We start from the raw sequence: 14,297 nt of genomic DNA on the forward strand, positions 1-14,297 counted from the left end.
TGGATGGTTCAGGCAGGTTAATGCTGCCTTGGGTCAATTTCTATGGGCAGGGGGAGCGGTAAGAGTCGCCTTACGGACATGTTTCCTCTCCACATATTGCGGTGGACTGGTGACTTCTGTTTTATTATCATATTACATGACCACAAATTTCTTTGTCTTGAACAAATGGTGGTATGGGGGTAGAGAGGACCCTGCCTATGCTCTTGAACAACGTCTTATGGGGGATCTTTCCCTGCACACAATTTTGTACTCTGCACCGATACGCAATTCCCTGCCGCCGGTGACCCGGGTGGTTTTCCAGCTTTGGCGACAGGCCTTGCGGAGGATGGGGTGGTGGAACACACTGACACGGGAAACCCCTTTATGGAATAATGGCTGTTTGCCACAACTAGCTACTCTGTCAGGGTTTCGTGGATGGGACAGCATTGGTATCTCTACCCTGGGGGACGTTATGCGGGGGCAGATCCTGAAGTCCTTTCAGGACCTACAATAAGACTTTCAAATGCCGAAAACCCAATTTTACAAATACCTCCAATTTCGTCACGCCCTCTCTCCTAGCCTGGAGGGCTTGGAGTCGCTGGCGGAGTTCAGTCCGGTAGAGACGAAGGTAATTATGGGTGACCTTCAAGATCTACCAATCCCTGGCGACTCATTGCTCCCCCACACTGCAGAAGCTTAAGAGGGCCTGGGAAGGGGACGTTGGTCCACTTGATGAGGAAGACTGGACAGAGGCCTTGGCTTCCCCGCGGGGGGCTGCCATAGCGGTGCGTCTGCGCCTTGTCCAGTTTAAATATCTTCATCAGGTCTACTTTAAAGGGGTTCGTTTGTGGAGGGCGGGACTGGTGGCCTCCCCTGTATGTCTTGGATGCGAACAGGAGGAGGGGACCCTGATGCATACGATTTGGCACTGTCTCTCTTTGTCACGGTTCTGGAGAGGGGTTATGACCTGTCTCTCTGAGATGTTGGTCTGGGACTTGCCCCACTCACCGAAATTGGTGCTTTTACATGTCATGGATGGGATTCTGGGCAATATCTACAAACGCCATCTTATGTTGCTAGGGTTTACTCTGGCGAAGAGAGACATTGCTAGAGCATGGAAATTGCCGGCGCCGCCCTCGAAGTCGGCATGGAAGAAGGGACTGGACTTTTGTATGGGACTAGAACTCCCCATTTTCACTGCAAAAGGCTGCCCACAGAAAAATTTTAAAGTTTGGAAGCGATGGGCGCACTACCGAGGTTTGCTGCTGGAGCCAGTCTCTGCAACAGGGCCCCTCAACCCAGATTAATTCTACCCTGCTGGTGTAAGCTGTAGTTCCTTGCTTTGTCGTATATTGTAGCAAGTGGGTGTGGTGCAACATTCACGGCTAGGCCGTTCTTGGGAAGCTGTTAGTGCGACGGGGTAGGGGTTTTTTGGGAGGGGTTTTCATGTGGTTTTATTTCATTTGTTTTGCTCTTTATTTCTCCTTGATCTCATTATCGAAAAGGCAAAGTCACGATGTTTTATGCCTATTGTGCAGATGTCTCTGGGTTACGGAGCCCTGCTCTATATGTGTCATTTGACGAATAATATTTGTTTAAAAAATATATATATATATAAAATAATTTGATGTGGTATGAGGCATGCTCCAAATAAGACCTCCATTGCCTGAACCTGCTAATCTTTTGCCCCTGACTGATTTTGTGTTTATGGTGTCTTTCCAAAAGTCAAAACCCTGTATAGACAGTTGGGAAATAAAGGAAGCAGAGTAGATCGGCTTGGAGTTTGTAAGCATATTATTCTTTACAGTTGCAGGTGCAAGCCTGTAATAATACGAAGCTGGGTCAAACGTGTCGCCGGGAGACGCGGGACCCAAGTAGGTGGAAATGAGGGGCAGGACCTTTGATAAATGTATCACTACAAGGCTACAGTATTTAAATGGAGACACTGTTCCTAGAGAGACAGAGGGAGATATCTAAATGAAGCGAGAAGCCTAGGCTAATATTAGGCCCAACTACCTAAGGATAGGGGGGGCATTCCTTAGTTTCTCATGTTGCCCTCACACACCCCGAAGGATGTCATGCTTCATCATTGGGCGTTTGCTCCTCGTCGGGCCGGCGCTGCAATGCCCTACGGGTCCCCCGAAGGGTCACTTTAGCGGAGATCTTTTAGAGAAGAGGGCAAAAACAAGTCCAGTGGCAAGATCAAGAGACACAACAGAGAACAACGAGGAGTTCAACACTCCCAAGACCCTGATAGTGAACCTCACAGACAGACTCCTGAACACAGACGAAACGGCAGTCCTGGAACTGGGTTTAGGATTTGTACCCACCCCCAAGGAGGATAACTTCCGCATGAACGAGGAACTACAACAACTCTTCCGTAAGATCCGCATCAAATCCTTTTTTAACAACAACCCCACCCCTGACCGCCAGGACACCGGACTGAGACCACCCTCCAAGTTCACTCCATCAGCGGGTATGGTTCCGAGTGAAGTACTGACGTTTGAAAAAGCAGTCCTTAAGGAGGCAAACAACCTAAGAAGCCGGCATGTCTTTGACAACTTACCCAAGAAACTCCGTGAGGCAGTACACTCACTCACCGAGGATGAAGCCATCATTATCAAACCGGCGGATAAGGGAGGAGCCACTGTCATCCTGTCAGTAGAGGATTACGAAAGAGAATGCGCCAAACAACTCGGGAGATCCGAATACTACAAGAAGTTGGAAACTGATCCCACCGAGAGACTTCTATCACGGATACGTATCCTTATCAACGAAGCTACCAATGAGGGATGGATCACTGCCCACGAGGCGGCATTCCTCATTAACGAGAACCCCAGGATTCCGTACTTCTACCTACTACCCAAAATACACAAGGGTATCATTCCACCACCAGGACGACCAATCGTCTCTGGGATAGGCTCGCTATTGGAACCACTGAGCAAATTCAGTGATTTTTTCCTCCGACCTATGGTACAAGCAACTCCGGCATACCTGAAAGACACCAGGGACGTCTTGAACCTGATACAAGAGATCAACGAGAACAATACCGAGCCCATCGACCTCCTCTTAACTCTAGACGTAGAGGCATTATATACAAACATTCCACAAGATGCAACAATCGAAGTAGTTGAACAACTCTTACTCGAGACAGACTTACCTACCAACACCCCTGCGAGCTTCATCACGGAACTGATCATGCTGGCCCTGAAGAACAATTTCTTTATGTATAAGACCACCATTTACCATCAGATACAAGGGACCAGCATGGGGAGCACATTCGCGCCGAGCCTAGCAGGGCTGTACATGGCGCACTTTGAGGCTATTAACATCTTCACTGAGAATAACCCCTACAGAGAGAACATGATCATGTGGAAACGATACATCGATGACGTGCTCATCCTATGGAAGGGTGGTACGGAGACCTGCCAAGAATTCTACACATGGATTAACAACTTGAACCCTCACCTACGTTTCACCAAAACGGAGAGTGTAAAAGAGATCCCTTTCCTGGATCTTCTGATCACCCTCGAGAGGGGTAAACTCAACACTACCATCTACAAAAAAATGACTGATTGTAACAGCCTTCTTGATTTTCACAGCCATCACCCCAAAGCACTGAGGGAAAATTTGCCCTTTGGACAGTTCCTGCGGATCCGCAGGAATTGCAGTGACACCCAGGAATATGACATTCAAGCTAACTCCCTCACATCAAACCTGAAAGAAAGACATTACCCTAACAGGGTCATACAACGTGCATACAAACGAGCCAGGAACAACAACCGCCAGGCACTCCTAGAAGAAAAGACCAAGGAAGCCGACAATACCATCACCTGTGTCACAACCTTCACCCCTCTATCAAACCAAATTAAGAACATCGTGAACCATAACTGGAGAATTCTAAATACAGGTAATCTCATGCTGGAGCGCCCTAGGTTTGCGTTCAAGAGGACCACCAACCTACGGGACCAACTGATCAACACGAGACCACGCGTGAAGACCATTCGTCAGGAATCCACCTTATGGTCCCTCCCTGCTGTTAAAGGCCACTACCCATGCGGCAATTGTAGTGCATGTCCCTTCACCAAACATACTACACACTTGGAGCTGGACAAAATCAGGTGGGACCAACGGAGCCACACGAATTGTAACACAAAAAACTGCGTGTACCTCATCACCTGCCCCTGCACACTGCGCTACGTGGGGATGACCACAAGACAGGTGAAACTAAGGATAAGCGAACATAGAAGCACGATCCGACGGGGGAGAACAGCAACCAGACTTACGAATCATTACATGGAAAAAGGACATACATGTGACGACATCAAGTGGACAATATTGGAAAACAATCAACATTGGAATAATAACACCCTTCTACGTAGAGAACAACGCTGGGTACATCGCCTCCGGACCAATGAGGTGGGCCTGAACGACGATATACCATGGACTGAACTATAACCCAACATGAGGGTTTGGCAGCGAAATCAGCAGTACACACCCATGACTACCTGACCACGAGGTCCCACTGAACAACATTCATGTCCATGGTCTCCCCTATCCTCACGAGACCTCTCCTCTTTGAGCATCTTTATGAGATCAGAGGGTCAAGAATAGGCTTCCCGGGATCACTTGCCACACAACGAAACCCCCCCCTCCCCCTCCCCCCCCCCTCTTCCCCCCGTTCCCCCCACCTTCCTCGATCCCCCCTAGACTCACGTAATCAATCATAATACCCTCTCGAGTTCACCATTGACTGTACTTCAGTGGCACCATGAGGTTCCTACAATTATACGAGTCATTCATACTATTACCGCCCGTTTATTACACCAGATGGGCTTTTTCGAAGTGTTTTGACAGTTTACGAGCACTTTTCAGCTGGATATACATAACACTCAGTACTGCACAGACACATAACCATGGCAACAACAACACGTGAGCCGGAACCACTTTTCTAGATACACGCATGCGCCTCGCTCATCTGTCTACCCTCTGCGCATGCGCGGCAAACACACACTAGCGAGAACACAGCTGCTCCTCGTTTGAAGACCGGACACGGATCCCGCCCTAATTAAGTCAACACGGGCAGTACTTAAGAAACGCGGGGTGATCTTCGTCTCCATTCCAGGTAGGAGGACGACTGGGGTAGGTGGTATAGAGGCCACGCCGGAGCAAAACTGTGAGTAAAAACGCTCTTATGAGTACTGAGGAAACTGGCTATTTACTTAAATACAGTGTACAAGATAGCTCAGACCAGTTTGGAATCTATAGGAGTTGGATTGACTAGCAGTTGCCTGTCATTTATTCCTTTGTTCACAGCACTAGAAGGTGTGTACGCTCGTCCCCTAACCTATGGAGCATTATTCTCCGCGCCTTTAGGTGAGTGCTTGCAACATATCGTAGTAAGAATCGTAATAAAAGACCTATAGATTGTATGCCACTTTAGTCTGTGGACATTTGGTTCAACCTCTACCACGGTTAGTGCCTGCACATATGGGCGACTCCGGTCGGCGACGGGCTGTCTCCCTCCCAGGCCCCTTTTTTCCTGGCCCAGGCACCTGTAAGCTTACCGTTGAGACCCCATCACGCCACCACCCGTGAGTGGAGGTGATATCCCTTTTGTATATACTTTGATTATGCACTCATTTTTTGAATATCTTGAAAAGGTGAACATTCTTTAATAGGTAGGATGTTCTCCTTTCTCTTTGTTTCCACTTTCTCCTAGGCTGTCTATCCTGGTGCGACCTGACTCTCACACAGAGAGCAGTGCTACTTCGGAGTGTACGCCCGGATAGTAAACTGAGGGTAGTATCCCTTAGGGCACATTCACTTTCACTCTTTTTTGGTCCTGAAGAAGCGCCAGGGATCCTTTTTTGGACCATTGGGGCGCGAAACATGTCGACCGCTTGACCACACACAAGTTACCTATTGGTACATTACTTTCAATAAGGTAACACCCAACCTACGGGTCTTTTATTATGTCAAGGGTGCTATTCACATTAAACTTTATCCCAGTAACCCTTAGACATTTTTAGGATACCACTTCACTAACACACTCCATCACCACACATCTTTTTTATTAGGACCCAAACCACACACCCGCATGCACCAAACGGCGTTTTCTCTAAAAGATCTCCGCTAAAGTGACCCTTCGGGGGACCCGTAGGGCATTGCAGCGCCGGCCCGACGAGGAGCAAACGCCCAATGATGAAGCATGACATCCTTCGGGGTGTGTGAGGGCAACATGAGAAACTAAGGAATGCCCCCCCTATCCTTAGGTAGTTGGGCCTAATATTAGCCTAGGCTTCTCGCTTCATTTAGATATCTCCCTCTGTCTCTCTAGGAACAGTGTCTCCATTTAAATACTATAGATATAACACGGAGCACAGACACTGGACCATAACTAGCTCCCGGTCCCCCCCCCTCCTTCTTTAAGTACAGATCACTACAAGGCTACCCCTTCTACTGCTCCCCCTGAGTTACATGTAATCCTCCTTAATAGGGCGAATACTTAACATAAAGAAACTGGATGGGAGATAAGTATACCTTCTATTCCATTCACTAGGGTGCCGCTTTCTGCTCCCTCACCTTGAAAATATAGGGAAAAAAAACTTTTGAAGATCCAGAGACGGAATCTCTGTTTGCCCTGAAGAAAGCCCGGGACCCAAGTGGCCTTCATATAAAGGGCATGTTGGCATGACTCTAGGGTCATAGGACCATCCCTTCCTGAAGACCCCTGTATATAATAATTTTTAATATCCACTACGTTTCCACTAATAAAGGGATAACTGGAGAATGGAGTAGGATTTTTATCATTAGACCCCCGGCCTATCTCTCCTAAGCGCTCCCTGAAATACGGTCAAGCCGACCCTGACCTTTAGGAGTCAGGGTGAACCCGATGATGAAGCATGACACCCATAGGGTGTGTGAGGGTTGTTTAAGAAAAAGGAATAGCTTCCTCTCCCGCGCCTGAGCGGGTGACGCCACGTGAGTCTAGTTCTGAGCCTTTACAGGTTGGGACACCTTTAGTTAGTAGTATTTGATTCGGGAGGACGCCAGCTTTGCCAAGTACCAAACATCAGGCCCTTAGCTGTCAAGCGCTGCAGTGGAGCGCTGGCCTGTTTAATTGCTAATGGAGTGGCACAGCAGCCGGCAGGGGGTGGTGTGCACAGCTCGGCAGTCAGAGGCTGGCCTGGGTAAGCTCGCTACAAATTGTAAGCGGGCGGCAGTTCAATTCTGCACTGTGAGCCCGCTCCCTGTAAAATGCGTCCTGCGGTTTCACAGACACGCGTGATTCCGACTCCTGAGAACCCCACAGGGCCACAGTTGTCTGGGTGGTGGCTGACTCATGTGCCTTCTGCGCCCCTGAGCAACCCGGCCTGGACCCCTGACTACAGCTCAGCTGACACTGAGCCAGCCCGAGCGAGCTCGGGCAGGTTGGTCTCCTAACAAGCTGAGGCCATGGGCCTCCGACATTGGAATGCAGCTGTTCTCTTCACCGTTGCTGAATAAAGTAAGTAAGTGTGTGCCCAAAGAAAGTCCTGAGCGCATGAAATAATTTGTTGAAGTAGCGCCCTGATTTAAAGTTCCAAATGTTCTGCTTGTCATAATTTGGAGCCTCTGCCTGCCAGCAGTGTCTATTATTTAGGTGCACAACTTATTGATTATTAATGACTAGGAGCGCTGGTCGGGGGAGCGGTGACTAACAAACAAAACCAGCTTATTTACTTGTGTCTGCAAAGCCACACCGTCACGTGTCTGCACAGAGTACGCTTTCATTACTCTAAATTATAAGGCGCAAGGACAGCACACCTCTCTTTGTATTTAATTTGCTTAGAACAACCTATATGTGCAGCGTGCCTCGGCCTCCCTCTACTGAGGGTGCTCAATGCCTGTCTGCGGTGGCTCGATTTATTCATTTATTAGGCAGCTGACGACATGGGGCTACTCACAGTACAAGCTAACGCACAGGGCACGATTAGTGCATGGAAATGCGCTCCACACCGGGATTGTAGACCGTTATTTGTAGCCTTTATTTAGTCTAAGTAAGCTCCTATTCATTGATTGATTTTGCTCGCGAATGTCTCTCACAGTCGTTGAAATGTCACTCATAATTACACTCAATTTATGAAAATGTCACACATAGCAATCTGAAACCTTGGCAGCAATGGGACGTATCCCCTTCCTGGAATACCTCTCTAACCCTTTCGGCCTCGGTAGGGGGCTCTCTACCATAGCCTAAAGTTCAGTATATCAAATCCTGAAAAATAGGCAAACCTTTGTGCAAATGAGTTTGAACTACCTTTTGGCGGGGTTGGGCAGTGTTCCCATTGTGTGTAGTTATAAACAGCACGTGGGATGTTGAACTACCTTTTGGCGGTGTTTGGCAGTGTTCCCATTGTGTGTAGTTATAAACAGCACGTGGGATGCTAGCTTTGTGGAAAAAATAAAAAAATGGTGACCATAATGTAGGTAGAAGAACATGTCTCCATAGTTAGATGTAACATCATACAATTCATCATTAAAAAATGCAGCGGATGGCTCTAGATCTGCAAGCAGATCATGCACAGTTTCAGCGCCCCAATCAGTACTAGAGATGATGATATCATTTAAGGAAATTTTAAACAAATGAGGAATTTGCAACAATTTAGCAGGACCATACACATCGTACCCTGTACCAAACAATTCCTTCAGAAACTGTACCTGCTGTAATGTTCACCAGGGACAGGTCCCTTAGTTCACGGTATGATGATGCATGTGGTTTAAGAACCAAGTTCACGAGTTGTGGGGGATAGTGTCCATTCAGAACTAGGAAAAGGAAAGTCACCAAACTAATCCAAAGTAGAAGAGGAAGAGTAACCCTATTACAATCCAGAGATGTTAACAGGGTGGGATGAAGTAAGTCTTTTTCAGCCAAAAGTAGAAAGCATATACACTTGAAAGGGATGGGCGGGGTGGCATCTCTGGTTCACTTGAATCTGATGAGAAGTCGTAATAATGCACAAAGTAGCCACTCTGCAGGTTTTGTGGAACTGGGAGATGACTCAATCTGTGGCATATTCACCTAGATATCGCCAATTCTTTTAATTGAGATTTATTTTTCTTTAAAAAAAAAATTATTTTTATTCAACAAGCTTATAAGACAGTACATTGTGGAACTTACATGCATGCAGACAATACAATTGGTTGGCATTGAGGGTGGAGCATAGGTAGGGAGGTAAGACAAGCTCAATAATCGCAAGATTAGGCTTGGCGTTGGGCTAACAGTTCTGTCTAAGACCGGGGGGCAATTTATTGTGGGTATATGTCTTATTTCACAGAGTAAATGGGCCAGCCTCGCGCACCCCTGGCCACATTATGCATTTCTCTATCTGTTCCATGGAGACCAATTTTTTTCCCTCTTTTTCACACACGCCCTACTTTTGTAGACCACTCCCTCCGCTCTCTGGCACCAGTCTAAGTCACTTTCCCATTCTGCTATTGACGGGGGAGGGGCTCTCCCCAGTACCTGGCAATGATGCGTTTTGCGACCCCCGCTGCCAGTGCCAGCCACAGTTTAGTGTGTTGCGGCCAATCTTCCTCCCCCTGGATCATTAGAAGGTGTCACCTTGCATCCATCTGGACCTCTGCCCCCGCCACCCTTGACATTATGGTTGTGACTCTCTGCCAGAATGAGCTGATCTTGAGGCATTCTCATGGCATATGGAGAAAGGAACCCTCCTGCTGACTGCCCCTGACGCATAGTGCTGTTTGTGTCTTTCCCCATTTGTGGAGGAGCGTCCGTTGATAGTAAGAGCGGTGGAGTATCTTGAGTTGTATCAGCCTGAATCGTGTGCGGATTCCAATTTCTGTGGGACCCAGTCATCGTCCTCTGTGTTGCCCAGGTCATCCACCCAGGCCCTGCAAAGGGAAACCAGGGGGTCTGGGGCATTTTTATTAAGTTTCTGATATATCGTTGATGTTCCTTTGTCAGGGATGGGGTCAACCAGCAGCCTGTCCTCTAAAGGGGAATGGTCGGGGATAGCCGTACTTCGTTGTATGTATTGCTGCAGGGCATGTACAAGTCTCAGGTAGGGAAATCTCTGGGTCGGCATGAGTCTATACTCCTGTTGTAGGATCACAAAAGGGAGAGGTGCACCGTCTCTAGACACATCTCCGAGATGCTCAATTCCCACTAAGCGTAAACTCCTAAATCCCACCAGTGTGGCCACCTCTCGCAGCCGGTCCCCCAGCCATAATGGTGTCATGGCAGTCAACTTGTCCTGCCATCCCAGGAACTTGTTTGCCTCGGGCCAACACGACACTACTGTTGCCGTGTGTGCTGGCCACTCTGGACGAGGCCTGCGGGTGTAGAGGAGTGGTTCATAGTTTCCACCCGGCATGGCATCTCGATCTACTCTGTATGCCGGCTGTCCCCTGTCAGCATATACCCATTCGTTTATAACTAAATGTTGTGATGCCCAGTAGTACAGCCGGACATCCGGGACGGCCAGGCCTCCCTCGTATACCCCTCTCTGTAGCTTGAGTGGGGCTATCCTGGGCATGCCACCCTGCCACAGCAATGTACGAAGTTGTTGCGCCACGCGTTTGAGGAAGATTGGTGGGACCGGGTAAGTGGTGTTTTGTAGGATGTATAGGAGACATGGTAGGGCCATCATCTTATATAGGGCGGCTCTGCCCATTAAGGACAGGGACAGGGTGTGCCAATGTAGTATGTCAGTATAGAGCCCATCTAGTTGAGGTGTGAGGCTCCTCTGGAGAAATGACTGATGATCACGGATTCTGTGAATGCCCAGGTATTTGAAGCCATCTACTGTGATTTGGACCTCGCACTGAACCGGTAGTCTCAGCAGGGGCCCGAGAGAGTGAACACCACGGACTTGGTACAGTTAATAGTGTAACCCGAATAGCTTCCGAACAACTCAAAGATGTGAAGGACTCTTGCTATTGAGTAATAGGGCCTTGAGATATATAGAACTATGTCATCTGCATACAGGGAGACGCGCTCTTCCCATCCCCCTGGTGTCTCAATGCCCTGGATTAACGGATCCGTTCTGATCAAATGTGCCAACGGCTCCAGTGCCAGGGCAAACAACAATGATGACAAAGGGCAACCTTGTCTAGTGCCTCTCTGTAGCTGGAAGGGTCAGAAGCAAAAATAGTGCTTAAGTAGCATATATTATTATATCAACAACTATGCTTTCAATTGTGTTCTGAATTGCTGTCCTCTGTCACCTCACCCCGCATGTGTGTCAGCCCGGGCTGAGACAGCTTCCCGGGAACACACACAGCCGCACCGAGTACTTCACAGGTCTTTAAAAGACCATTCACTTGTTAATGAGGCTTTGTTGTATTTCACCTCTTCTTAGCGCCCCTGCATCTCCACTCAGTCAGAGTGGAGATGCAGGGGCGCTAAATAGAGGTGAAATACAACAAAGCCTCATTAACAAGTGAATGGTCTTTAAAAGAATCGCCCGGCCCCCATAGAGCAGAGTCCGCGCTGCTGCAACCGGCGGTGTTTGACACGCTTTAAAAAAAAAAAAAAAACACAGGCACGATGTCTGCAAGGTCCGCGGGCCGCCAAGGAAGGCTTGCCGGGCTGCTGGCGGCCCGCGGGCCGTACTATGCGTACCCGTGGTCTAAATAGTGCGCCATTGACCCATACTCAGGCCAGCGGGCCCCAGTAGAGTAATATCACCCATTCACAGAACACCGGGCCGAAGCCCAGCCTCGACAGTACATCAAACAAGAAAGGCCACTCTATGCTATTGAAGGCCAGCGTGGCTTCTAGCAACATCAGAGTTGTCTATTGAGGTGAGAAACTTTTAGTCAGGTGTAGGACGCCGTACAGTCATCGCAGGTTATGACGAGTACTTCTATGGGCCATGAAGCCCGATTGGTCCACATGGATGACTGTGGGGTTGACTGCCACTAGCTTATTAGCTAATGCTTTCACTTGCACCTTTGCCTCCATATTTAGCAATGAGATTGGCCTATAGGAGCTACATTGGTCTGGGGGGTTCCCTGGTTTGTGTATGACTACAATTGTAGCCATGCGTTGGTCTGCTGGTAGTTGGCCCCCTCCCAAGGATTCCTCCAGCATATTTTTCAGTGATAGTACTATTTTAGAGGCCAGGCTTTTATAAAGCTCGACCTGTAGGCCATTGGGACCAACTGCCTTACCTGACTTCAGTGACCTAAGGGTAATGGATAGCTCCTCTTCTGTGAGGTCTGCGTCTAGGGCCTTACGTGTGTCAGTCAACAGTGTTGGCAGCGAGAAGTCTCGAAGATGCTCCTCACTATCGCTTTCAGAGCGCGTGCTAACCGGCGGAAACACATTTTCATAGTAAGTACCAAAGGTCTCTGCAATTCCAGCGTTGGACGTCTGGAGTATCCCCGTTTTAGCTCTCATGTTGACCACCCAGGATCTGTCCCTATCTCATTTTTCGAGCCAGGCTAACAGCTTAGAGGCCTTGTCGCCCACGTCGTACAGGTGATGCTGCATTGCTAGGGCATATGCCCGCGCCTCGCTCATGGCCAAGGCGCGCAGTTCCTGCTGGCATTGGGGTAATTTATGGCTCTGGTCTGCTCCCTTATGCAGTTGCCTCCTTTTCTAACTCCTGAATCTCTTGTTCTAACGCCATTATCTTTAGAGCTTCTTCCTTCTTCTTACCCCCTATCAGTGCTTGAGTCTGACCCCTCAGCATGGTTTTGAAGGCAACCCACATAGTCTGATGTGAATTGACCGAGCCCATGTTCTCTGCGAAGTATAGTTCAGTCCCCTTAGGAAGCTTGTCTCGTAGGACAGGGTCTTTTAATTGCCAGGAATCAATGCTCTGTTGATGATCGTCCCGGGAGAGAGGCGCTCACCGGGGAATGATCTGAGATGCCCCTTGCCATGTGTGTCAGTTGCGTGAAGTCCCCTACTCTATCATGTTGTGTAAGTAATCAATTCTGGAAAAGGAACCATGTCGCGCTGAGTACGTGTATTGTCGCTCCAGCGGGTCGAGAAGATCGCTCCTTCCACTGGCCCATCTATGCATGGGAACGGTCCAGTCCGGGATCCACCGCAGCGTTGGAGTCTCCTCCAGCTAGGAGGGTGAACGCCGGGAGGCCCACTAAAAGTGTGCTAATTTTCGGGAGGATAATCGAGTGTAGTCTCAGCAGCACATAGAACGAGCAGATTGCGAGCGGGCACCCCTCCAATCTTCCCACCACCGCCACCCAGCAGCCGGTATCGTCGCACCAAGTTCTGTCTTTGGTGAGGGGCAGTGTGTTGTTGAGCAAGATGCCCACTCCGTGAGCATCAGCTGAGTATTCTGAGTGGGCCACCAGTTTGTAGCTGAAACGGTCTAAGGCCCTGTAGCGATTCCCTTTCAGATGTGTCTCCTGCAACAATACCATGTCTGGGACATGAATTAAGATTTCTGTACTTGTTGATTGTACAGTTGTAGTTGTTTCAACAGGGAGAAGCTTCATTTCATTGTTGTTTACATCTTCTCTTTGGAGAGTGGAATCTTCTGTCCTTATTAAAGCCTCCATCTGAACTTCCTGTACAGTAGCGAGAGGAGTGCAGCGGCTACCCAGGAGCCCAAGTGGCGTACTGTTGAGAATCGGCCACATAGTGTGGTCTGATCAGATCAATGGAGACAAACCTTTTGTCTCTGTGACCGGCACGAGACGAAAAAATTACAGTTCTGGTACCTTCAACAGCCAGGACAGGCCCACATTCTTTTTTGTCCACTATTTTCTCTCTGACCAGGTCCCCAATTTTCGGGACCCAGGCAGGTTTTACCGAAACTACCTTCACTTCCCCAGCTGTGGTTCATTTTACTTGAACGTTGCTTTGTAAAGCCCGAAATTCATTGAGTTCCTGTAAAACAGCCAAACATTCATTGATGTCAAATGGTGTTTCAGCCACTGCGCTGACACTATCGAGGTCTGGTACCCACATTCTCGCACCAAACAGGAGTTCATAAGGTGTACGACCCCCTAGGGTTTGGGCTTGTTGTTAAGTGCCCTCTGGACCCCATATAGGTGATTGATCCAATTACCACCCGAGCCTAAAACCCATGCTGTTAAGGATGTTAAGGATTGCTTTAAGTCACAGTTCTTCCTCTCACTGACCAAATTTTCCTCACAATGGTATGTGGAAGAGTACCGCAAGGCCACACCCAAACGTCCTATAGCTAAACGCTGGACCCTGGTCGGAATGTAGTGTGCCAATTGCGTATGTATTGCTAAGGACTCGCAAATCCTTAATAACAGTTCAAGCGTCAGCTGAGCGCTGTGGCCAAACCCACAGGAATCTGGACCATGAA

The sequence above is a fragment of the Triturus cristatus genome, chromosome 8 (genome assembly GCF_964204655.1).
Source record: "Triturus cristatus chromosome 8, aTriCri1.1, whole genome shotgun sequence".
Classification (NCBI taxonomy): Eukaryota; Metazoa; Chordata; class Amphibia; order Caudata; family Salamandridae; genus Triturus; species Triturus cristatus.